Source organism: Lepisosteus oculatus, unplaced genomic scaffold, assembly GCF_040954835.1.
Source record: "Lepisosteus oculatus isolate fLepOcu1 unplaced genomic scaffold, fLepOcu1.hap2 HAP2_SCAFFOLD_704, whole genome shotgun sequence".
NCBI classification, from domain to species: domain Eukaryota; kingdom Metazoa; phylum Chordata; class Actinopteri; order Semionotiformes; family Lepisosteidae; genus Lepisosteus; species Lepisosteus oculatus.
Genome location: NW_027168262.1, coordinates 4,464 through 27,048, shown reverse-complemented (window position 1 = coordinate 27,048; position 22,585 = coordinate 4,464). Strand labels below are relative to the sequence as shown.

General features: G+C 43.7%; 9 non-coding genes across 9 annotated transcripts; 6 read left to right on the top strand and 3 right to left on the bottom strand.

The window, feature by feature from the left end:
- Positions 1 to 5: 5 nt before the first annotated feature.
- On the bottom strand, positions 6 to 78 carry trnar-ccg (transfer RNA arginine (anticodon CCG)). The gene has a single exon. It is a non-coding gene; the product is annotated as a tRNA-Arg (tRNA).
- Positions 79 to 1,702: 1,624 nt separating this feature from the next.
- On the top strand, positions 1,703 to 1,784 carry trnas-gcu (transfer RNA serine (anticodon GCU)). Its single transcript has one exon. It is a non-coding gene; the product is annotated as a tRNA-Ser (tRNA).
- A 1,343-nt stretch (positions 1,785 to 3,127) lies between these two features.
- Positions 3,128 to 3,209, top strand: trnas-uga (transfer RNA serine (anticodon UGA)). Its single transcript has one exon. It is a non-coding gene; the product is annotated as a tRNA-Ser (tRNA).
- A 1,695-nt stretch (positions 3,210 to 4,904) lies between these two features.
- Positions 4,905 to 4,975, top strand: trnag-gcc (transfer RNA glycine (anticodon GCC)). Its single transcript has one exon. It is a non-coding gene; the product is annotated as a tRNA-Gly (tRNA).
- Positions 4,976 to 11,914: 6,939 nt separating this feature from the next.
- Positions 11,915 to 11,987, bottom strand: trnar-ccu (transfer RNA arginine (anticodon CCU)). Its single transcript has one exon. It is a non-coding gene; the product is annotated as a tRNA-Arg (tRNA).
- Positions 11,988 to 14,678: 2,691 nt separating this feature from the next.
- Positions 14,679 to 14,751, bottom strand: trnar-ccg (transfer RNA arginine (anticodon CCG)). Its single transcript has one exon. It is a non-coding gene; the product is annotated as a tRNA-Arg (tRNA).
- A 1,624-nt stretch (positions 14,752 to 16,375) lies between these two features.
- Positions 16,376 to 16,457, top strand: trnas-gcu (transfer RNA serine (anticodon GCU)). Its single transcript has one exon. It is a non-coding gene; the product is annotated as a tRNA-Ser (tRNA).
- A 1,343-nt stretch (positions 16,458 to 17,800) lies between these two features.
- On the top strand, positions 17,801 to 17,882 carry trnas-uga (transfer RNA serine (anticodon UGA)). The gene has a single exon. It is a non-coding gene; the product is annotated as a tRNA-Ser (tRNA).
- A 1,695-nt stretch (positions 17,883 to 19,577) lies between these two features.
- Positions 19,578 to 19,648, top strand: trnag-gcc (transfer RNA glycine (anticodon GCC)). The gene has a single exon. It is a non-coding gene; the product is annotated as a tRNA-Gly (tRNA).
- Positions 19,649 to 22,585: the final 2,937 nt, after the last annotated feature.

Below are 22,585 nucleotides of genomic sequence, written 5' to 3'. Positions count from 1 at the left end.
CGACCCGAGCCAGGCAGGAGTCGAACCTGCAATCTCCTGATCCGGAGTCAGACGCTTTATCCATTGCGCCACTGGCCCTGGTGTGACACTGCAGGACTGTAACCCAGTGAGATGAGCACTGCACCTAGTAAAATATTACCCCCGGTCCATTCTTTTCCAAAAGTGAGAAACACCTGTTTTCTACATTTTGTCTGTTTTAAAACCATATCTCTTTAAACCAAACCAAGAGTTTGTCTTTTGCACTGATATTCTGATTCATTTCGATTTCAAAGAAAAAAAAAACATTATCTTCCAAAGCATCATAAAATTGTCCATTCTTCCAGACTCTACTTCTCTCTTGTAGTAGTACAGCAGACCTTTCCAGGTGAGCAGATCACAGAGTCCGAAATATGCTTCCTCCATCAAGCAAAGTACCTGAACATGACTCTGTCTTCATAAAAGCGCCCCTGTAATAAAGAAATTAAATCCGAAATCAAGAGGGCAGTTGCCTACTGAAGTTCAAGAAGTCATCAATTTTAACCCAGCAACACATTAAAGGCTGCATCTATACAAGTACGATTCTAGAAATGCTCACCAGATTACGTTTTAAGAAGGAACTGTACCTCAGGTTCCGCCGAGATCTTAACTCGGATGGCAGGATTCAGAGTCCGGAGTGTGGACTGATGGCGCACGGAGGGTCCATATACTGTGGATCCCTCAGTGATCTTCCGCGTGTTCAAACCGCCAGCGTGTGACTCCCCTGTCCCTGTGACCTCATTGCTCTGCTCTCGCCTCTGTGCAGCTGAGCCCGACTCATGGTAAAGTGGAAAAAAATATGCCCTCATCGTGGGATTTACTCTGGATCGAGGATAGATGTCACTTTTTTATCGTTGAACAGGATGTATGTGATGTGGCGACTAGGTTCAATATTGTATCCTTTTAAAAGATTAAGGACTGGGGTGAGCATGATTTACCACCCTTTCAGCTAAGAACCCGACATGAGCACCGTTTAAGCTGCATAGACTCGGTCGTTTAACTCTTCTCCATTAGCAGGGTTAAGGTTAAAGAAAAAAAACATTGCTGACTTCTTTTTTTTTGCCAGCCGCTAGCGCTGATTAGCAATGTTTGTATTTCATGTTTTGCAAGTTCCATCCATTTTAAGAAAAACAAGTCGCGTTAAAGACAGGAAATGAATACTTGCATTTAATTAAGTCTAGCCGTAGGCGGTTGTCTGTAAGGACCAGTTCTGTTCGAGAAGACAGAACAAAGAAGGCACCACTGGGATTCGGACTCAGGATCTCCTGTTTAAGAGACAAGCGCTTTAACCAACTAAGCAACGGCGCCCCGGTAGTGTTGTCCTTTTGCAGCCACTTGGACACACCACTCAGACACATCTGCATTCGGTGTGTGCTCCGCCTGCTCGCTGAGCAAGTTGCCACCTTTACATACAATAGCAACATCGACACCAAGAGAAAGGATGACAAATGGCTTTTATCTGGAACTTTTCATGTCCAAGGAGCTCAATGTGCTTTCTGTGTACAACAGGGCCACTGAACTCCACAATGGCCACTGAACCACAGCAGTGGCTTGCTGGCTTGACATCTCCCAAGGAAAATGTTGAAATCGCATGTGGAACAGGAAAAGGACCCTTGAGTACGAGGGAAAAAAAAGAAAAAGATCATCTGGAGCGCGCCAACCCATGTCTGGACAGCCCAGTTTCATCGACAAGGTGGCCGAGTGGTTAAGGCGATGGACTGCTAATCCATTGTGCTCTGCACGCATGGGTTCGAATCCCATCCTCGTCGCTCTCTACGTTTGACGTTGGCTCTCCTTTTGTTTGCTCCAGTACTAGAGCCTTACATTTTCTAGCGGTGGCTGAACATGGTATAGTAGGCTAACGTTGGTATCGAGCAGTGGTAGTAACAGTATTTACGTGCCGCTGCTGCCAAGTGGCTCTGGGTTGAGACCGCGTTTTCACTTACTTGCAGCACAAACGGAGAAAGCGATTTTTGACAGTCTCTCGAGAGACTGCGCTAGGTGTTTAGGGATAGACTTTGTCAGTTCCCCCTGGGATGATGGCCTCTCAAATAGTTTGTGATTCCTCTAGACGTTTATACAGTAGAAGCCTGCTTCGTGGCTTAAATCCAAGCTAAGGAAACGAGTTAGAGGTCTGATGCAGAACTGCGAATTCAATGAAGGGGAACACTACAGTACATTGCACTGTATGTGTGAGGAAAGCTGCCCCCTTCTGTTCCTTGTCGACCGAACAGAGGACTGTAAAGGATACCGCCAAGAAACTTTAGGATGCTGGTTGGAATCCAGCTCCAAAGAAGCCCCTTTGGGTGTTATGTCATCAAAAAGTAAGAACAGAGAATCTCCCTTTGATCAAAAGCGCAACAGAACTGTTTTCCGTGGAGCAGGTTTCAGACCCGTAGACCTGTTTTATTTGTAGGGCAGGGCGCATTCCCAAATGCGAATCTCCTGTTTTAGAAATGCTTTGGGCGGCGTGAAGTGAAAATAAGAAGTGGGCTCCAGATGCACATGGAAGCAATCAAGTGTTTCATCCGAGCTGTTTCAAAGACTGCTCAACAGCTTTCCTTTTACAGAGGCCCAACGATTAATGATGGGGGTGCACCCTTCAATGTGCCTTACGACTCTAGGGAGTGATTGAGACGATTCGTAGCGTGTGTTCATTTCCCTCTATTCCCCATGTTGCAGTGGTAAGATGACGTAAATTCCTGCTTCGACACGTAACGGCGTTATAATCAAGTACAGGAGCTGAGGGCTTTTGTTTTGTTTCGTTTTCTATGGCGTTCGTAAGCGCGCAAAACAAAGACAATTCCTGGGTCTAACACGAATGTAAATGCTTTTGAAAGTGCAGTGTGGTGCAGCTTGCAAAATCCTTGTCCACATTTGTGGTTTGTTGATGTTTTTTCTGTCTGCCAAAGTTGCATTTTGACATCCGGACGGGGAGACTTTATCATTTGAACGTGAAGCCAGCCTTAAACCCTCTGAGGCGTGTCTGTCTGCCGGCATGTATCTTGTGAAAGGTTTTTTTTTTAACAGAGAGCGACTTTAAAAAGGTTTCCGCAGCCACCTCGCACTCCGTGTTAGATTATAGGAGGAATGCGGCGGCGGCGAGCTCGCTGTAGTCGTGGCCGAGTAGTTAAGGCGATGGATTTGAAATCCATTGGGGACTCCCCGCTCAGGTTCGAATCCTGCCGACTACGGCGTCTGCCGCACGTCACCTTGTGCCTGTGCGGCAAAGGCGAAGTGCCGCTTCTCCTTTCCTGGTACTATAAAAATGCTACATCGCTTGGTCCTGCTTCCATGGAAAGCAGTTCTTCAGGTAATTCTACTCTCTTACCAAAGCTGTTAGGTTCCTTTCCGTGGTGAGATGGGTTGTCATGCAACGCTGCCACATAGTGCCGACAGACAAGTGTGTTGCGGGAGAAGAGAAAAGTGTTTGAAGATTTAAGAGTGTCTTAGGTGGAGCCAAAATCAAGTGTCACAAATGCAAGTGGGAAGATTTCCAATGTTTAATATGGTCAAAATAAGCGGAAGTTACCAGCTGGTCCGACACAGTCTGCCATGCTTTTGTCATATACTGTAAAGTGGTGTGGAACTGGGTGTCGAACTGGAGCCTCACCATTTGCATATGTGAGGCTCCAGTTATACATCGAGTGTCACATTAAATGACAAAAATGAAGAGAGTTAAAGCACCTGGAGAGGTTTTCTTACAACTTTTGAGCTGACACAGTTTTGGAAAATGTTTCCTTCACGGTGCACTGAACAACATAGGCAGCCAAGAGTCTCCAAAACAAAACAGAATGGACAGATAGGAGAAAATTCCCACTCGTCCTGAAGTTCCCAAAATCCAGCACTGAGCGTAAACAAAGTGTCTAAGTAGCGTGGGAATGCTAACCCTAACCCTAGCTGGAGTTTGAGCAATCCGGCACTGAGCGTAAGAAGATGAGTCAAAGTAACGTCTAATCGGATTAGTTTCCTTAGAGCTGGTTCAGAGTTTGCTCAAGAGTTTACCTTTCACAGATGCGCAAAGAAGAATGTTGGGGGTGCACGCTTCAAGGCGCCTTACAGCTGTAGGGAGTGATTCGAGACGATTCGTGGTGTGTGCTCGTTCCCATATACCGTACGACCCGGGGTGCAGTGCTAGGATGACGTACAATACCGCTTGGGCACGTAACGGGGTTATATGCAAGTGCAGGACGTGAGGGTTTTCGTTTGTTCGTTTTGTTTTGCTCTGCTTTGCTTTGTTTTGCTTTCCATCGCGTTGGTAAGAGCGTAAATAAAAAGGCGATTCCTGTGTCTACCACTAATGTAAGAGCTATTTCAAGTGCGACGTGGTGCGGCTTTTCAAATGCTTGTGGGCATTTCTCTGTTGTTGATTCTTTTTTTGTGTGTAACAAAGTGGCATTTTCATGTCCGGACGGGGAGACTTTATCATTCCGACATGAAGCCACCCTTAAGTCCTCTGAGGCGTGTCTGTCTGCAAGGCTTGTATTTTGGAAATGTTTTTTTGAAACGGAGAACGACTTTGAAATAGGCTTCCGCCGGCGCCTCGCGATCCAGGTAAGATTGTAGCAAGAACGCAGCGGCAGTGGGGCTTGCTGTAGTCGTGGCTGAGTGGTTAAGGCGATGGACTAGAAATCCATTGGGGTCTCCCCGCACAGGTTCCAATCCTGTCGACTACGTTGTCCGCTTTCAGTCGGTGTGTTTCGGCACAAGCAAAGAAGCGCGCCTCTTTGCTGTTCCTGGTGGTTTTAAAACGCCCAATCGCTTGTACCCGCTGCCTTAGAAATAAGTTCTTCAGCGTCCGCAAATGGCATTTTGCAGCTGGAAGCAGATGTCGACGCGTTTTGCACAGAGCACCAAAAAAGCGTCTTTTTTGAAGGCCCAGGCACTGAGCATTGGTGGTTCAGTGGTAGAATTCTCGCCTGCCACGCGGGAGGCTCGGGTTCGATTCCCGGCCAATGCAGTGGCTTTTGCAGCGAGCGGCTCCATCACTTGCATCCCCTTGCAACTCGCAACTGAAAACCCACTGAAGCTAAGCAGGTGTGAGCCAGGTCAGTACCTGGATGAGGATGAGCTACAGGGAAAAACAAATCTTCCAGCTGGAAGCGGTGTTAATGGTGCTGGCGGGGGGGCGCTCACCCTGAGGTCTGTGCGGGTCCCAATGCCCCAGTATAGTGACGGAGATGCTGTGTTGTAAAAGGGCGCTGTCTTTTGGATGAGATGTAAAACCGAGGTCACAGCGCTCTGTGGTCATTCAAAATGACCACCAAAACCTTTGACAAAAGCTCTTGGTAATTGATGGTCTTCAATAATGCTTCTCCTTTAGGTACATTTTAAATCAGCTGAAAAATGCTGTGAAATGGGGGGGCACTTCAGGCCAGTGTAGGATTTGGGTTACAAGAACCATGAAACTGCACGAGAAAGCCCGTACACTGATTACACGGCTTTCTATTCAAAGGAGGACAAAAGAAATTCCCTGAGTTTGATTTTTTGCAGCATAGAGAGGAGCACTGTCGTGAGGCTGGTTAGCTCAGTTGGTTAGAGCGTGGTGCTAATAACGCCAAGGTCGCGGGTTTGAGCCCTGTACGGGCCAGGTCTAGGTCCAGGTCCCTGTTTGTGAAACAGGCAAATGACTGTCTCAGGGGCCCATTCCTCATTCTCAAGACACATGTATGCAGTATGTACACCGTGCATTGAGCAATAGGGACTGAATACACCACAGGTAAGGTTAGAAGTCATTCTGAGGTGCCACATGTGAGGGATACAGCTAGGCATCCGAAATGTAGGGTTTGAGACCCTTCAGGAGTACTGCATCCTTTGAGACAGACCTGTGCATGTTAAACAAATGATCATTTCTTTTGGCATTAGGGACTAAATATACTAAACATATGATGCTAAAATGTTATTTTCACATATATTAATGTAATAAATGATTGCTTATGCTTTATAAACAAATCTAATTAAAATAAAAGCTTAAGTTTTGTATTTATCTTGTACCATAGAACAAGATTTTCTTTGTATTTCAAGCCCACAAAGTGTCCAAATGACGCACTACATGATATAAGGAAGATTATCACATGCATATCGGTATTATCTTTCTTATGAAAATGCATTCCTTTCATTACCTTTTACTTTTTAAAATGAACTCAAATTGAGTATAATGTAATAATTTAAGTAGAATAGATTCTAATAATATAATGATCCAGTGTTTTGCACTACTTCACTGCTTCACTGCTCTATGCCATCTGGAAATAAATCCTCAGACTGCTTACTGCCCTGGGCATGTACCAATAAATTAAAGGAGCACATCTGTTTATCACTGCGTTGAAGCAGGAGACACACAGTCTCTGCAAACACATCCTAGATACAGTGTTCCAGCACCTTTGACCTCATCCAGAACGTATCATTTCTTGAAAGGGATTGCTGTCCGAATGCACATCTGAATCCCAAACAGAATCTCTAGTAAAATACGATCATTTGTGAAACAGGCAAATGACTGTCTCAGGGGCCCATTCCTCATTGTCAGACACATGTATGGAATGCTTTCACCGTGCATTGAGCAATAGGGATTAAAAACACCGCAGGTAAGGTTAGATGTCATGTTCTATGATCATTTCTTTCAGCATTAGGGACTAAATATACTAAACGTATGATGCTAAAATGTTATTTTCACATATATTAATGTAATAAATGATTGCTTATGCTTTATAAACAAATCTAATTAAAATAAAAGCTTACGTTTTGTATTTATCTTGTACCATAGAACATGATTTGCTTTGTATTTCAAGCCCACAAAGTGTCCAAATGTTCTATGATCATTTCTTTCAGCATTAGGGACTAAATATACCAAACGTATGATGCTAAAATCCTGAAAAAAGGATGTGCTCCATCTCGTCAGTAGATTGGATTCCAAAACTGATTTGGGTCAATATACATTACCTTCGAAATTAAAGTACAGTCTACTGTAGGGAACCATCAACTTAGAAAGCATTGGCCTTCCCTGGGGGTCAGGTAGGTGCAAAAGATAAACCTTTATCCTATCTTTATCTTAAGATAAGTGGCCAAGCAGTATTTTTCCAAGTTTCACCAAGCACATCATGTTGCCATAGTAGACAAAGTTCTATAAAATGTTAAATAACTTTTAAAAAAAGCATCTTGGTCTTACAGTACTGTACAAGGTGAATTAAACTGTCCCTGGTAATAAAAAGTAATTAGAAGCATCTCAGAAACTTTATCTCTAGAAACATTAGCTGTTTTATATCATGTAATTTAGTGTGATGTTGTCAGAATTCAAGGACATTATCACACACAGAAATTGGTTCAGTTAAATCTAAAAAACACAGCTAAACATGGGTTTAAATGTAACAGAAGTCTTACCTCTTGTCAAAAGATTTAATTCAAGAAGCGATGTAATAAATGATTGCTTATGCTTTATAAAGAAATCTAATTAAAATAAAAGCTTAAGTTTTGTATTTATCTTGTACCATAGAACATGATTTTCTTTGTATTTGAAGCCCACAAAGTGTCCAAATGATGCACTACATGATATAAGGAAGATTATCACATGCATATCGGTATTATCTTTCTTATGAAAATGCATTCCTTTCATTACCTTTAACTTTTTAAAATGAACTCAAATTGTGTATAATGTAATAATTTAAGTAGAATAGATTCAGGTAGGAAATATAGAGTCATGATGTTTATGGCTGACATCATTTCACATGGGTGAATTTTAAGCTAAGAAATAAAAACATTTACAATGAAGATACCATTGCTTAATTTTAAATGCCTTTAAAAAATAAATACCTCCTGAGAATAATTTGCCACTCCCAGATCCTTGGTAAGGTACTGTTTGAATCCAATCAGGAGAGGAGCATCCAGGGAGTGCTTTCTATAGAGTCCAGCTTGGGCCACTCTCTTCCGGCCTGCTGATACTTTTTAACTACTCAGGGCCTGTAAGGATATAAAACACCGGTTTAAACATTTTATACCTATAAGACAAATTAGAATTTTAGTAAAAAATTGATACATCTGAAAAATAAAAAGTCTTACTGCTGATAGAGTTCTTCAGAGCTCACATCTTCCCCTTCCTTATCCGCTTTTGTTTCAGTTTCTAGAGCAGCCTCTGGCATCTCTTCCTCCTGGACAGCGGCCTCTTGCTCAGGGCCGCTGGAATGCAGGTAGATTCTTTTCAACATGCTTTTACATAATATGTTGTAACAATGATTTCAAAAAGAAACTACAGAAGCCTTACAGATTAAAAATATCTCACCTTGCCAATGTGTCTTCAGGCTTCCCATGTACAAAAAGGCCCAAGGACTCTAGCAGTCTTACAACCACTATCCTGTTTGCCTCACCAGACACGATCTCTATTCTGTGGTAATCCACGATGACCCCGTTCTTCAGGTGATTCATCATGTCCTCCCTCGCCTGTTGAGAGGCCATCCTGATCTTTTCTGCCGTGGCGTGCTTCATACACGCCCTCTTCAAGTGAGCAGGAAGCTGATCAAGAGTATTCAGGCACATCTTGCACACCAGGGGAATCCTCGCGGGTTTCCTTTGAAAATAAATAATACCATCTGTGTATAGAAACAAGCTAAGACTGATTTCTTAAATTATCCTTAATTTTCTCTCTCATAGTTTGAGCATAATGATTTTATTGCATTTATATAAGAATTGCTCATTGCTCCTAAATAAATAATGGTTTCATAAAAAAGTGAACACTTACTTGGTCTCAGTCACAGACTTTCCAATAGAAGCCATTGTGGAGTTCAGCAACTGCAGGTCCTAGAAGTGGGGAAGGAATTTTAAAAGAGAAATTGAATTACAATACAGAAGGAATGGCTGAGGGATCACTGAAATATATATATACAAATTCCAAAGACTGAGTCCATATAGAAACAACTACCTTTCATTTTCAGTATAAGAAAAAAAAAACATTATCTTCCAAAGCATCATAAAATTGTCCCTTCTTCCAGACTCTACTTCTCTCTTGTAGTAGTATAGCAGACCTTTCCAGGTGAGCAGATCACAGAGTCTGAAATGAGCTTCCTCCATCAAGCAAAGTACCTGAACATGACTCTGTCTTCATAAAAGCGCTCCTGTAATAAAGAAATTAAATCCGAAATCAAGAGGGCAGTTGCCTACTGAAATACAAGAAGTCATCAATTTTAACCTAGCAACACATTAAAGGCTGCATCTATACAAGTACGATTCTAGAAATGCTCACCAGATTACGTTTTAAGAAGGAACTGCGCCTCAGGTTTCGCCGAGATCTTAACTCGGATGGCAGGATTCAGAGTCCGGAGTGTGGACTGATGGCGCACGGAGGGTCCATATACTGTGGATCCCTCAGTGATCTTCCGCGTATTCAAACCGATAGCGTGTGACTCCCCTGTCCCCGTGACCTCATTGCTCTGCTCTCTCCTCTGTGCAGCTGAGCCCGACTCACGGTAAAATGGAAAAAAATATGCCCTCGACGTGAGATTTATTCTGGAGCGAGCCAGTGTTGCGCATAGCTGCCTTCAAAGCAGTTAACCCAGGTTCGATTCCCGGCCAACGCAGTTGCGAATGTTTTCAAATGCTGTCATGAGCCTTGGATTGTGACTAGCAAAGCGAAGCCTTTTGAAAGAGCTAAAGCACTGCAAAACGGAATTGAAGGAGAACCTTACAGGGGATTCTGAGCAGTGTCTGCATACATGCAGTCAGATAAAGGTGCCGAAAGCTTGAGCTACTCTCAATGTCATGCTGCCCTTCCCCGGAGTAAATCTGTTACATTGAAAGAATGCTTCTGGCAGGTTCAAAAAGGGACCCTTGTTAATTGGAGAAATCAATGATTTCGAATGAATTCTGTATGCGTTAAAAGACAGCTATACACAGAAAACACGCAGGACACTGCTCATGATGTTTCCCGAGCCGAAACACAGTGCGTTTTTCCAAGCCATTTGACAAAGCCCACCCACTGAAAACTGCAGCAGATCGTGTAAAGACGTTCAACTTTGTAACTACTGCACGCACAGGAAGCAGAATAAATTCCTCTTTTCAAACTGTCAAAGGTTTGCTTTGCGAACACTGCAGGACATCGCCCAATCTCTTTTGAATGGGGACAAACGATTTCTTATGGGGCACAGTAAGTACAGACGTTTAAAAAGCTCCACTCATGCCGACGATGCAGCATGAAGAAGCGCAACCTAACGTTTGCATTCCTAGCAAATTCCTTTTATTTTTTGATAAATAAAGACAGTCTTGTTTAACAAACAACACACACAACATTTTACATTGTCAATTCAATTCAAATCAATGTATTTCTATATAGCGCCTTTCACAACAAGGTTACGTGCTGTCTCTTTGAGGCAGATGTTTAAATCCTCTGAGTTAAGTGCTGAAGTTATAGTAGTCCTATCAGTATTGTTGCCTCCGATCAACAGATCCTCATTTTTCTCAGAGTTGAGTAACAAAAAGTTTTCACACATCCAAGTATTTCCTTCCTTAATGCATTTAACTAAACTGATAATAGAAGAGTTGTCGTTTGGTGTAAACAAAATGTTTATTTGAGTGTCATCAGCATATGAATGAAAGTTCATATTATTTTTTCATATTATCCTACCTAGCAGCAGCATGTAGAGAGAGAGAGCAATATTGGTCCCAGCACTGATCTTCTGGTACCCCAAATTGAACTGGTGACATTGATGAAGCAGTACAATTATTAGATATTTGAACATAATGAAAACGATGAGTAAAATGTGAAGTAAACCACTGAAGGACGGTTCCAGATAAGCCAACCTCAAACTCAAGCCTGTGTAACAAAACAGAGAGGTCAACCGTGTCAAAGGCAGCTCTAAGATCTAGAAGCAAAGCACAAGCACTGTTGCATTCCCTGCATCAGTAGCTAAGAGAATATCATTTACGACTCTTGTTAATGCAGTTTCAGAAACCAGACTAAAATTTCTCAAGTATATTATTTGAATCCAGATATGATTGACGTTGGGCAACAACTATTCTCCCAAGACTTTTAGATTGAAATGGGACCTTTGAGACAGGCCTGTAGTTGTTAAGAACTTGTTGATCCAAATTTGACTTCTTAAGAGCGGTCTAACAACCGCTACCTTAAATTGATCAGGTACAACGCCTGACGCAAGCGATGCATTCATCATACTAATTATAGGTCCTGCCAGTCCTTCGAGGGAATCTTTGACTAGCTGAGTGGGGATGGGATCTAGCGAACAGGTGGTTGACTTTGTCTTACGTCTGTGTTTATGAGTCCACCATAAGAAGAAATCTGAACAGGAGTGGTGATCATGCGAGGTCACCATGGAGGAAACCACTGCTCTCCCCCCCAAAAAAACCACCACTGCCCCTCTCAAGTTTGCTATAGACCACATGGATGTTCCACAGCAACTCCTGGAACAATGTTCTGTGGACAGTGACAAAAGTTGAACATGTTGGTAAATGTGCACAACGTTATGTTTGGAGATAACAAAACACTGCATACCAACTCCAAAACCTCATCCCACCTGGGAAGCATAGCGGAGGCTGTACGGCTTGCAATCATCGAGGGACCGATGAATTCCAAGATGTATCAGGAAATTCTACAGCAGAATGTCAGGGTGTCTGCCTGTGATCTAAAACTCGAAAGACGCTGGGTCATGCAGCATGACAAAAACAAAGGAGTACATCAACAACAGAGTGGCTGAAACAATAGAAATTCCGTATTTTGGGATGGCCGAGTAAGAGTCCTGACCCCAATCCCATTGAAGTGCTGTGGCGGGATCTGAAGCAGGCCGTTCAGTGCAAGACATCTCCCAACTGTATGTGAGAGAAAAGCAGAGACGCTCACTGAGTAAGGTGGGGTTGCAGCTTTGCAAATCAAAAGGACATTTGTACGCTCAAAAAGGGACAGTAGCACCCCAGATGGGACTCGAACCCACAATCCCTGGCTTAGGAGGCCAGTGCCTTATCCATTAGGCCACTGGGGCGCACTGGGTTGGGTCGATCACGCTGATGAAGAGCCAGTTTTTTTTTTCCTTTGCTTTTTCAAAGGGATCCCCAAAATTAGGAAAGTTAGGCAGCAGAAGGTTTACTGTGACCTGAGAAGGACCGGCATCCAATCACGGTGGTACACACACACACGCTCTCACTCATCTGAGCTACACGGCTACCAAGATGATCTCAGGTGCGCCGAGCTGGTACGGAACATATTGAACTGATCGACGGCGAATTGTCTCTCAGACAGGCTTTTCACCTCTGAGCTCCCTAACTGACAGTAATCAGCTAGGTAGTGAAACAGTCAGCTGCTTCTAAGCCTTAAACAGCTGCATCTCGGCGCTTCCACAGAGAGATGATTTGAAAGCCAAACATCGCCCATTGGGAACACCTTACTATCACTAGTTTAAGAGACTCTTAAGGTCTTGCAGAGGTGCCTGTCTAATAGCATGCGCTTTGCAAGCTATAGGTGTTTAGGCTGAGGCAGAATGCCTGTTAACAAAATGTTTTTCTAAAGGGGCCTCGCACTCTTTTCCAAGCAATGGTCACCATCCCCACCGAGTGTCACAATGTAGTCATGTCCTAGGACATCACCTGTTAGTCTCCATTTGTCTGCCACCAACACTTTAGGTTAAGGGGTCACAACCGCACCCCAAAGACCAGAGGAGCCGTTGGCGTTCTGGCGGCGCAGATTGGGCTGAAGGTGGGGCGCTTGAATCTCGCTGTTGGAGGCCGTCTGAAACTGACCCAAGCCTTTCCCTTGAATTAAATGTAAATAAGAAATGAACCCCAGATGCTCATGGAATCAATCACGTGTTTCCTTTGAGCCGTTTCAGAGACTGCTCCAGAGTTTACCTTGCACAGATGCGCAAAGATTAATGATGGGGGTGCACGCTTCCAGGCGTCTTACAACTGTAGGGACTGATTAGAGACAATTCGTAGCTTGTGCTCATTTCCCTCTGTAACGCTTACGGCCGACAGGCACTGTGTAAGAGCCGGCGTACAAGAGCGGGTGACGTCACCGCCCTTCCCTGTGATAGCAGGACCACAGCTACTGGGCTGTGGAACGATCTCTCTTTAGCTCACGGGGCTAGGTCGCTGCAGAGAGACGCGGAAGTCCCGGGTTTGAGCCTCCAGTCGGGATGGGGCCGACCAGATGCGGCAAGGGCGCCCGCCTGAGCCCCCGTTGCGTTACATCTCTATTCCCCGTGTTGCAGTGGTAAGATGACGTAAACTCCTGCTTCGACACGTAACGGGATTATAATCAAGTGCAGGAGCTGAGGGCTTTAGTTTTGTTTCGTTTTCCATGGCGTTCGTAAGCGCGCAAATCAAAGGCAATTCCTGCGTCTAACACGAATGTAAATGCTTTTGAAAGTGCAGTGTGGTGCAGCTTGTAAAATCCTTGTCCACATTTTTGGTTTGTTGATGTTTTTTCTGTCTGCCAAAGTTGCATTTTGACATCCGGACTGGGGGACTTTATCATTTGAACGTGAAGCCAGCCTTAAACCCTCTGAGGCGTGTCTGTCTGCCGGCACAAATCTTGTGAAAGGTATTTTTTTTAACGGAGAGCAACTTTAAAAAGGTTTCCGCAGCCACCTCGCAGTCCGTGTTAGATTATAGGAGGAATGCGGCGGTGGTGGGCTCGCTTTTGTCGTGGTCGAGTGGTTAAGGCGATGGGCTCGAAATGCGTTGGGGCTTCCCCGCGCAGGTTCGAAACCTGCCGACTCCGGCGTCTGCCGCACGTCGCCTTGTGCCTGCGCGGCAGAAGTGAAGTGCCGCTTCTCCTTTCCTGGTACTATAACAACGCGAAATCACTTGGACCCGCCGCCATGGGAAGCAATTCTTCAGATAACCACACATTTTGCGTTCGCACCTCTGGTGCTCTACTTATGCCTTTGAAAACCTAATGAATAAAGCTGAAAGAACCGACACGATATGTAGGTGCTGGTAAAGCACGCAGTAAAGAACTGTTAACAGCAAGGGTTTCAGTGGGTTAACTGAGGAGAAGGCGTGATCGCTAATTGTTGACTTTTTATTTGGTGTTAGAAACACTCTTACTGTGCATGACGTGCAACAAATGTAGCCACAGAAATTGCATCACGCTTTCATGTATGCTATTGCAGACACCAACGTTGCCTAGATAGAAAACCGAAAAAGCCGTGGGTTTGCTTGCTGGTCTGAAGGATCTCTCTTCGAATCTCTATCATTTGTCAATGGAAGTAAAAGGCGCTGCAATCTCATACGTTCAGAATCAAACCCGCAGCTGTTGTTCGACTTTTTTTTCTTGACTAATTACAACTGAGTGTCGCATGAGCAGTTACATAAACTTGTCTGGTATATTTGAACACAAATGCCGTTCTTCAATTAAAACTAACAGTACATTGTCAGGGACATTCAGTTCTATACAAACAAGAGACAGACAAGAGAATATTTCTACCGTTCATGTGGACTACGTGTTGACTTACTGATCGGAATAATTGAAAAGTTCGGGCTCATAGCCGATGCAGTGCGTGCTAATTAGAACAGCAACGCTAAGCTCTCAGCACCGTACTGAGCCCAGGTGTTTTTCTAAAGCTGTCAGGTGCAGTTCATTTACATGAAGGAAATATCTTACTGGGTACGATTACAATGCAGTAAGTAGCACAGACTACTTAGGGAGTAGCCCGATGTGTTTAAAAACGACCCGAGCCAGGCAGGAGTCGAACCTGCAATCTCCTGATCCGGAGTCAGACGCTTTATCCATTGCGCCACTGGCCCTGGTGTGACACTGCAGGACTGTAACCCAGTGAGATGAGCACTGCACCTAGTAAAATATTACCCCCGGTCCATTCTTTTCCAAAAGTGAGAAACACCTGTTTTCTACATTTTGTCTGTTTTAAAACCATATCTCTTTAAACCAAACCAAGAGTTTGTCTTTTGCACTGATATTCTGATTCATTTCGATTTCAAAGAAAAAAAAAACATTATCTTCCAAAGCATCATAAAATTGTCCATTCTTCCAGACTCTACTTCTCTCTTGTAGTAGTACAGCAGACCTTTCCAGGTGAGCAGATCACAGAGTCCGAAATATGCTTCCTCCATCAAGCAAAGTACCTGAACATGACTCTGTCTTCATAAAAGCGCCCCTGTAATAAAGAAATTAAATCCGAAATCAAGAGGGCAGTTGCCTACTGAAGTTCAAGAAGTCATCAATTTTAACCCAGCAACACATTAAAGGCTGCATCTATACAAGTACGATTCTAGAAATGCTCACCAGATTACGTTTTAAGAAGGAACTGTACCTCAGGTTCCGCCGAGATCTTAACTCGGATGGCAGGATTCAGAGTCCGGAGTGTGGACTGATGGCGCACGGAGGGTCCATATACTGTGGATCCCTCAGTGATCTTCCGCGTGTTCAAACCGCCAGCGTGTGACTCCCCTGTCCCTGTGACCTCATTGCTCTGCTCTCGCCTCTGTGCAGCTGAGCCCGACTCATGGTAAAGTGGAAAAAAATATGCCCTCATCGTGGGATTTACTCTGGATCGAGGATAGATGTCACTTTTTTATCGTTGAACAGGATGTATGTGATGTGGCGACTAGGTTCAATATTGTATCCTTTTAAAAGATTAAGGACTGGGGTGAGCATGATTTACCACCCTTTCAGCTAAGAACCCGACATGAGCACCGTTTAAGCTGCATAGACTCGGTCGTTTAACTCTTCTCCATTAGCAGGGTTAAGGTTAAAGAAAAAAAACATTGCTGACTTCTTTTTTTTTGCCAGCCGCTAGCGCTGATTAGCAATGTTTGTATTTCATGTTTTGCAAGTTCCATCCATTTTAAGAAAAACAAGTCGCGTTAAAGACAGGAAATGAATACTTGCATTTAATTAAGTCTAGCCGTAGGCGGTTGTCTGTAAGGACCAGTTCTGTTCGAGAAGACAGAACAAAGAAGGCACCACTGGGATTCGGACTCAGGATCTCCTGTTTAAGAGACAAGCGCTTTAACCAACTAAGCAACGGCGCCCCGGTAGTGTTGTCCTTTTGCAGCCACTTGGACACACCACTCAGACACATCTGCATTCGGTGTGTGCTCCGCCTGCTCGCTGAGCAAGTTGCCACCTTTACATACAATAGCAACATCGACACCAAGAGAAAGGATGACAAATGGCTTTTATCTGGAACTTTTCATGTCCAAGGAGCTCAATGTGCTTTCTGTGTACAACAGGGCCACTGAACTCCACAATGGCCACTGAACCACAGCAGTGGCTTGCTGGCTTGACATCTCCCAAGGAAAATGTTGAAATCGCATGTGGAACAGGAAAAGGACCCTTGAGTACGAGGGAAAAAAAAGAAAAAGATCATCTGGAGCGCGCCAACCCATGTCTGGACAGCCCAGTTTCATCGACAAGGTGGCCGAGTGGTTAAGGTGATGGACTGCTAATCCATTGTGCTCTGCACGCATGGGTTCGAATCCCATCCTCGTCGCTCTCTACGTTTGACGTTGGCTCTCCTTTTGTTTGCTCCAGTACTAGAGCCTTACATTTTCTAGCGGTGGCTGAACATGGTATAGTAGGCTAACGTTGGTATCGAGCAGTGGTAGTAACAGTATTTACGTGCCGCTGCTGCCAAGTGGCTCTGGGTTGAGACCGCGTTTTCACTTACTTGCAGCACAAACGGAGAAAGCGATTTTTGACAGTCTCTCGAGAGACTGCGCTAGGTGTTTAGGGATAGACTTTGTCAGTTCCCCCTGGGATGATGGCCTCTCAAATAGTTTGTGATTCCTCTAGACGTTTATACAGTAGAAGCCTGCTTCGTGGCTTAAATCCAAGCTAAGGAAACGAGTTAGAGGTCTGATGCAGAACTGCGAATTCAATGAAGGGGAACACTACAGTACATTGCACTGTATGTGTGAGGAAAGCTGCCCCCTTCTGTTCCTTGTCGACCGAACAGAGGACTGTAAAGGATACCGCCAAGAAACTTTAGGATGCTGGTTGGAATCCAGCTCCAAAGAAGCCCCTTTGGGTGTTATGTCATCAAAAAGTAAGAACAGAGAATCTCCCTTTGATCAAAAGCGCAACAGAACTGTTTTCCGTGGAGCAGGTTTCAGACCCGTAGACCTGTTTTATTTGTAGGGCAGGGCGCATTCCCAAATGCGAATCTCCTGTTTTAGAAATGCTTTGGGCGGCGTGAAGTGAAAATAAGAAGTGGGCTCCAGATGCACATGGAAGCAATCAAGTGTTTCATCCGAGCTGTTTCAAAGACTGCTCAACAGCTTTCCTTTTACAGAGGCCCAACGATTAATGATGGGGGTGCACCCTTCAATGTGCCTTACGACTCTAGGGAGTGATTGAGACGATTCGTAGCGTGTGTTCATTTCCCTCTATTCCCCATGTTGCAGTGGTAAGATGACGTAAATTCCTGCTTCGACACGTAACGGCGTTATAATCAAGTACAGGAGCTGAGGGCTTTTGTTTTGTTTCGTTTTCTATGGCGTTCGTAAGCGCGCAAAACAAAGACAATTCCTGGGTCTAACACGAATGTAAATGCTTTTGAAAGTGCAGTGTGGTGCAGCTTGCAAAATCCTTGTCCACATTTGTGGTTTGTTGATGTTTTTTCTGTCTGCCAAAGTTGCATTTTGACATCCGGACGGGGAGACTTTATCATTTGAACATGAAGCCAGCCTTAAACCCTCTGAGGCGTGTCTGTCTGCCGGCATGTATCTTGTGAAAGGTTTTTTTTTTAACAGAGAGCGACTTTAAAAAGGTTTCCGCAGCCACCTCGCACTCCGTGTTAGATTATAGGAGGAATGCGGCGGCGGCGAGCTCGCTGTAGTCGTGGCCGAGTAGTTAAGGCGATGGATTTGAAATCCATTGGGGACTCCCCGCTCAGGTTCGAATCCTGCCGACTACGGCGTCTGCCGCACGTCACCTTGTGCCTGTGCGGCAAAGGCGAAGTGCCGCTTCTCCTTTCCTGGTACTATAAAAATGCTACATCGCTTGGTCCTGCTTCCATGGAAAGCAGTTCTTCAGGTAATTCTACTCTCTTACCAAAGCTGTTAGGTTCCTTTCCGTGGTGAGATGGGTTGTCATGCAACGCTGCCACATAGTGCCGACAGACAAGTGTGTTGCGGGAGAAGAGAAAAGTGTTTGAAGATTTAAGAGTGTCTTAGGTGGAGCCAAAATCAAGTGTCACAAATGCAAGTGGGAAGATTTCCAATGTTTAATATGGTCAAAATAAGCGGAAGTTACCAGCTGGTCCGGCACAGTCTGCCATGCTTTTGTCATATACTGTAAAGTGGTGTGGAACTGGGTGTCGAACTGGAGCCTCACCATTTGCATATGTGAGGCTCCAGTTATACATCGAGTGTCACATTAAATGACAAAAATGAAGAGAGTTAAAGCACCTGGAGAGGTTTTCTTACAACTTTTGAGCTGACACAGTTTTGGAAAATGTTTCCTTCACGGTGCACTGAACAACATAGGCAGCCAAGAGTCTCCAAAACAAAACAGAATGGACAGATAGGAGAAAATTCCCACTCGTCCTGAAGTTCCCAAAATCCAGCACTGAGCGTAAACAAAGTGTCTAAGTAGCGTGGGAATGCTAACCCTAACCCTAGCTGGAGTTTGAGCAATCCGGCACTGAGCGTAAGAAGATGAGTCAAAGTAACGTCTAATCGGATTAGTTTCCTTAGAGCTGGTTCAGAGTTTGCTCAAGAGTTTACCTTTCACAGATGCGCAAAGAAGAATGTTGGGGGTGCACGCTTCAAGGCGCCTTACAGCTGTAGGGAGTGATTCGAGACGATTCGTGGTGTGTGCTCGTTCCCATATACCGTACGACCCGGGGTGCAGTGCTAGGATGACGTACAATACCGCTTGGGCACGTAACGGGGTTATATGCAAGTGCAGGACGTGAGGGTTTTCGTTTGTTCGTTTTGTTTTGCTCTGCTTTGCTTTGTTTTGCTTTCCATCGCGTTGGTAAGAGCGTAAATAAAAAGGCGATTCCTGTGTCTACCACTAATGTAAGAGCTATTTCAAGTGCGACGTGGTGCGGCTTTTCAAATGCTTGTGGGCATTTCTCTGTTGTTGATTCTTTTTTTGTGTGTAACAAAGTGGCATTTTCATGTCCGGACGGGGAGACTTTATCATTCCGACATGAAGCCACCCTTAAGTCCTCTGAGGCGTGTCTGTCTGCAAGGCTTGTATTTTGGAAATGTTTTTTTGAAACGGAGAACGACTTTGAAATAGGCTTCCGCCGGCGCCTCGCGATCCAGGTAAGATTGTAGCAAGAACGCAGCGGCAGTGGGGCTTGCTGTAGTCGTGGCTGAGTGGTTAAGGCGATGGACTAGAAATCCATTGGGGTCTCCCCGCACAGGTTCCAATCCTGTCGACTACGTTGTCCGCTTTCAGTCGGTGTGTTTCGGCACAAGCAAAGAAGCGCGCCTCTTTGCTGTTCCTGGTGGTTTTAAAACGCCCAATCGCTTGTACCCGCTGCCTTAGAAATAAGTTCTTCAGCGTCCGCAAATGGCATTTTGCAGCTGGAAGCAGATGTCGACGCGTTTTGCACAGAGCACCAAAAAAGCGTCTTTTTTGAAGGCCCAGGCACTGAGCATTGGTGGTTCAGTGGTAGAATTCTCGCCTGCCACGCGGGAGGCTCGGGTTCGATTCCCGGCCAATGCAGTGGCTTTTGCAGCGAGCGGCTCCATCACTTGCATCCCCTTGCAACTCGCAACTGAAAACCCACTGAAGCTAAGCAGGTGTGAGCCAGGTCAGTACCTGGATGAGGATGAGCTACAGGGAAAAACAAATCTTCCAGCTGGAAGCGGTGTTAATGGTGCTGGCGGGGGGGCGCTCACCCTGAGGTCTGTGCGGGTCCCAATGCCCCAGTATAGTGACGGAGATGCTGTGTTGTAAAAGGGCGCTGTCTTTTGGATGAGATGTAAAACCGAGGTCACAGCGCTCTGTGGTCATTCAAAATGACCACCAAAACCTTTGACAAAAGCTCTTGGTAATTGATGGTCTTCAATAATGCTTCTCCTTTAGGTACATTTTAAATCAGCTGAAAAATGCTGTGAAATGGGGGGGCACTTCAGGCCAGTGTAGGATTTGGGTTACAAGAACCATGAAACTGCACGAGAAAGCCCGTACACTGATTACACGGCTTTCTATTCAAAGGAGGACAAAAGAAATTCCCTGAGTTTGATTTTTTGCAGCACAGAGAGGAGCACTGTCGTGAGGCTGGTTAGCTCAGTTGGTTAGAGCGTGGTGCTAATAACGCCAAGGTCGTGGGTTTGAGCCCTGTACGGGCCAGGTCTAGGTCCAGGTCCCTGTTTGTGAAACAGGCAAATGACTGTCTCAGGGGCCCATTCCTCATTCTCAAGACACATGTATGCAGTATGTACACCGTGCATTGAGCAATAGGGACTGAATACACCACAGGTAAGGTTAGAAGTCATTCTGAGGTGCCACATGTGAGGGATACAGCTAGGCATCCGAAATGTAGGGTTTGAGACCCTTCAGGAGTACTGCATCCTTTGAGACAGACCTGTGCATGTTAAACAAATGATCATTTCTTTTGGCATTAGGGACTAAATATACTAAACATATGATGCTAAAATGTTATTTTCACATATATTAATGTAATAAATGATTGCTTATGCTTTATAAACAAATCTAATTAAAATAAAAGCTTAAGTTTTGTATTTATCTTGTACCATAGAACAAGATTTTCTTTGTATTTCAAGCCCACAAAGTGTCCAAATGACGCACTACATGATATAAGGAAGATTATCACATGCATATCGGTATTATCTTTCTTATGAAAATGCATTCCTTTCATTACCTTTTACTTTTTAAAATGAACTCAAATTGAGTATAATGTAATAATTTAAGTAGAATAGATTCTAATAATATAATGATCCAGTGTTTTGCACTACTTCACTGCTTCACTGCTCTATGCCATCTGGAAATAAATCCTCAGACTGCTTACTGCCCTGGGCATGTACCAATAAATTAAAGGAGCACATCTGTTTATCACTGCGTTGAAGCAGGAGACACACAGTCTCTGCAAACACATCCTAGATACAGTGTTCCAGCACCTTTGACCTCATCCAGAACGTATCATTTCTTGAAAGGGATTGCTGTCCGAATGCACATCTGAATCCCAAACAGAATCTCTAGTAAAATACGATCATTTGTGAAACAGGCAAATGACTGTCTCAGGGGCCCATTCCTCATTGTCAGACACATGTATGGAATGCTTTCACCGTGCATTGAGCAATAGGGATTAAAAACACCGCAGGTAAGGTTAGATGTCATGTTCTATGATCATTTCTTTCAGCATTAGGGACTAAATATACTAAACGTATGATGCTAAAATGTTATTTTCACATATATTAATGTAATAAATGATTGCTTATGCTTTATAAACAAATCTAATTAAAATAAAAGCTTACGTTTTGTATTTATCTTGTACCATAGAACATGATTTGCTTTGTATTTCAAGCCCACAAAGTGTCCAAATGTTCTATGATCATTTCTTTCAGCATTAGGGACTAAATATACCAAACGTATGATGCTAAAATCCTGAAAAAAGGATGTGCTCCATCTCGTCAGTAGATTGGATTCCAAAACTGATTTGGGTCAATATACATTACCTTCGAAATTAAAGTACAGTCTACTGTAGGGAACCATCAACTTAGAAAGCATTGGCCTTCCCTGGGGGTCAGGTAGGTGCAAAAGATAAACCTTTATCCTATCTTTATCTTAAGATAAGTGGCCAAGCAGTATTTTTCCAAGTTTCACCAAGCACATCATGTTGCCATAGTAGACAAAGTTCTATAAAATGTTAAATAACTTTTAAAAAAAGCATCTTGGTCTTACAGTACTGTACAAGGTGAATTAAACTGTCCCTGGTAATAAAAAGTAATTAGAAGCATCTCAGAAACTTTATCTCTAGAAACATTAGCTGTTTTATATCATGTAATTTAGTGTGATGTTGTCAGAATTCAAGGACATTATCACACACAGAAATTGGTTCAGTTAAATCTAAAAAACACAGCTAAACATGGGTTTAAATGTAACAGAAGTCTTACCTCTTGTCAAAAGATTTAATTCAAGAAGCGATGTAATAAATGATTGCTTATGCTTTATAAAGAAATCTAATTAAAATAAAAGCTTAAGTTTTGTATTTATCTTGTACCATAGAACATGATTTTCTTTGTATTTGAAGCCCACAAAGTGTCCAAATGATGCACTACATGATATAAGGAAGATTATCACATGCATATCGGTATTATCTTTCTTATGAAAATGCATTCCTTTCATTACCTTTAACTTTTTAAAATGAACTCAAATTGTGTATAATGTAATAATTTAAGTAGAATAGATTCAGGTAGGAAATATAGAGTCATGATGTTTATGGCTGACATCATTTCACATGGGTGAATTTTAAGCTAAGAAATAAAAACATTTACAATGAAGATACCATTGCTTAATTTTAAATGCCTTTAAAAAATAAATACCTCCTGAGAATAATTTGCCACTCCCAGATCCTTGGTAAGGTACTGTTTGAATCCAATCAGGAGAGGAGCATCCAGGGAGTGCTTTCTATAGAGT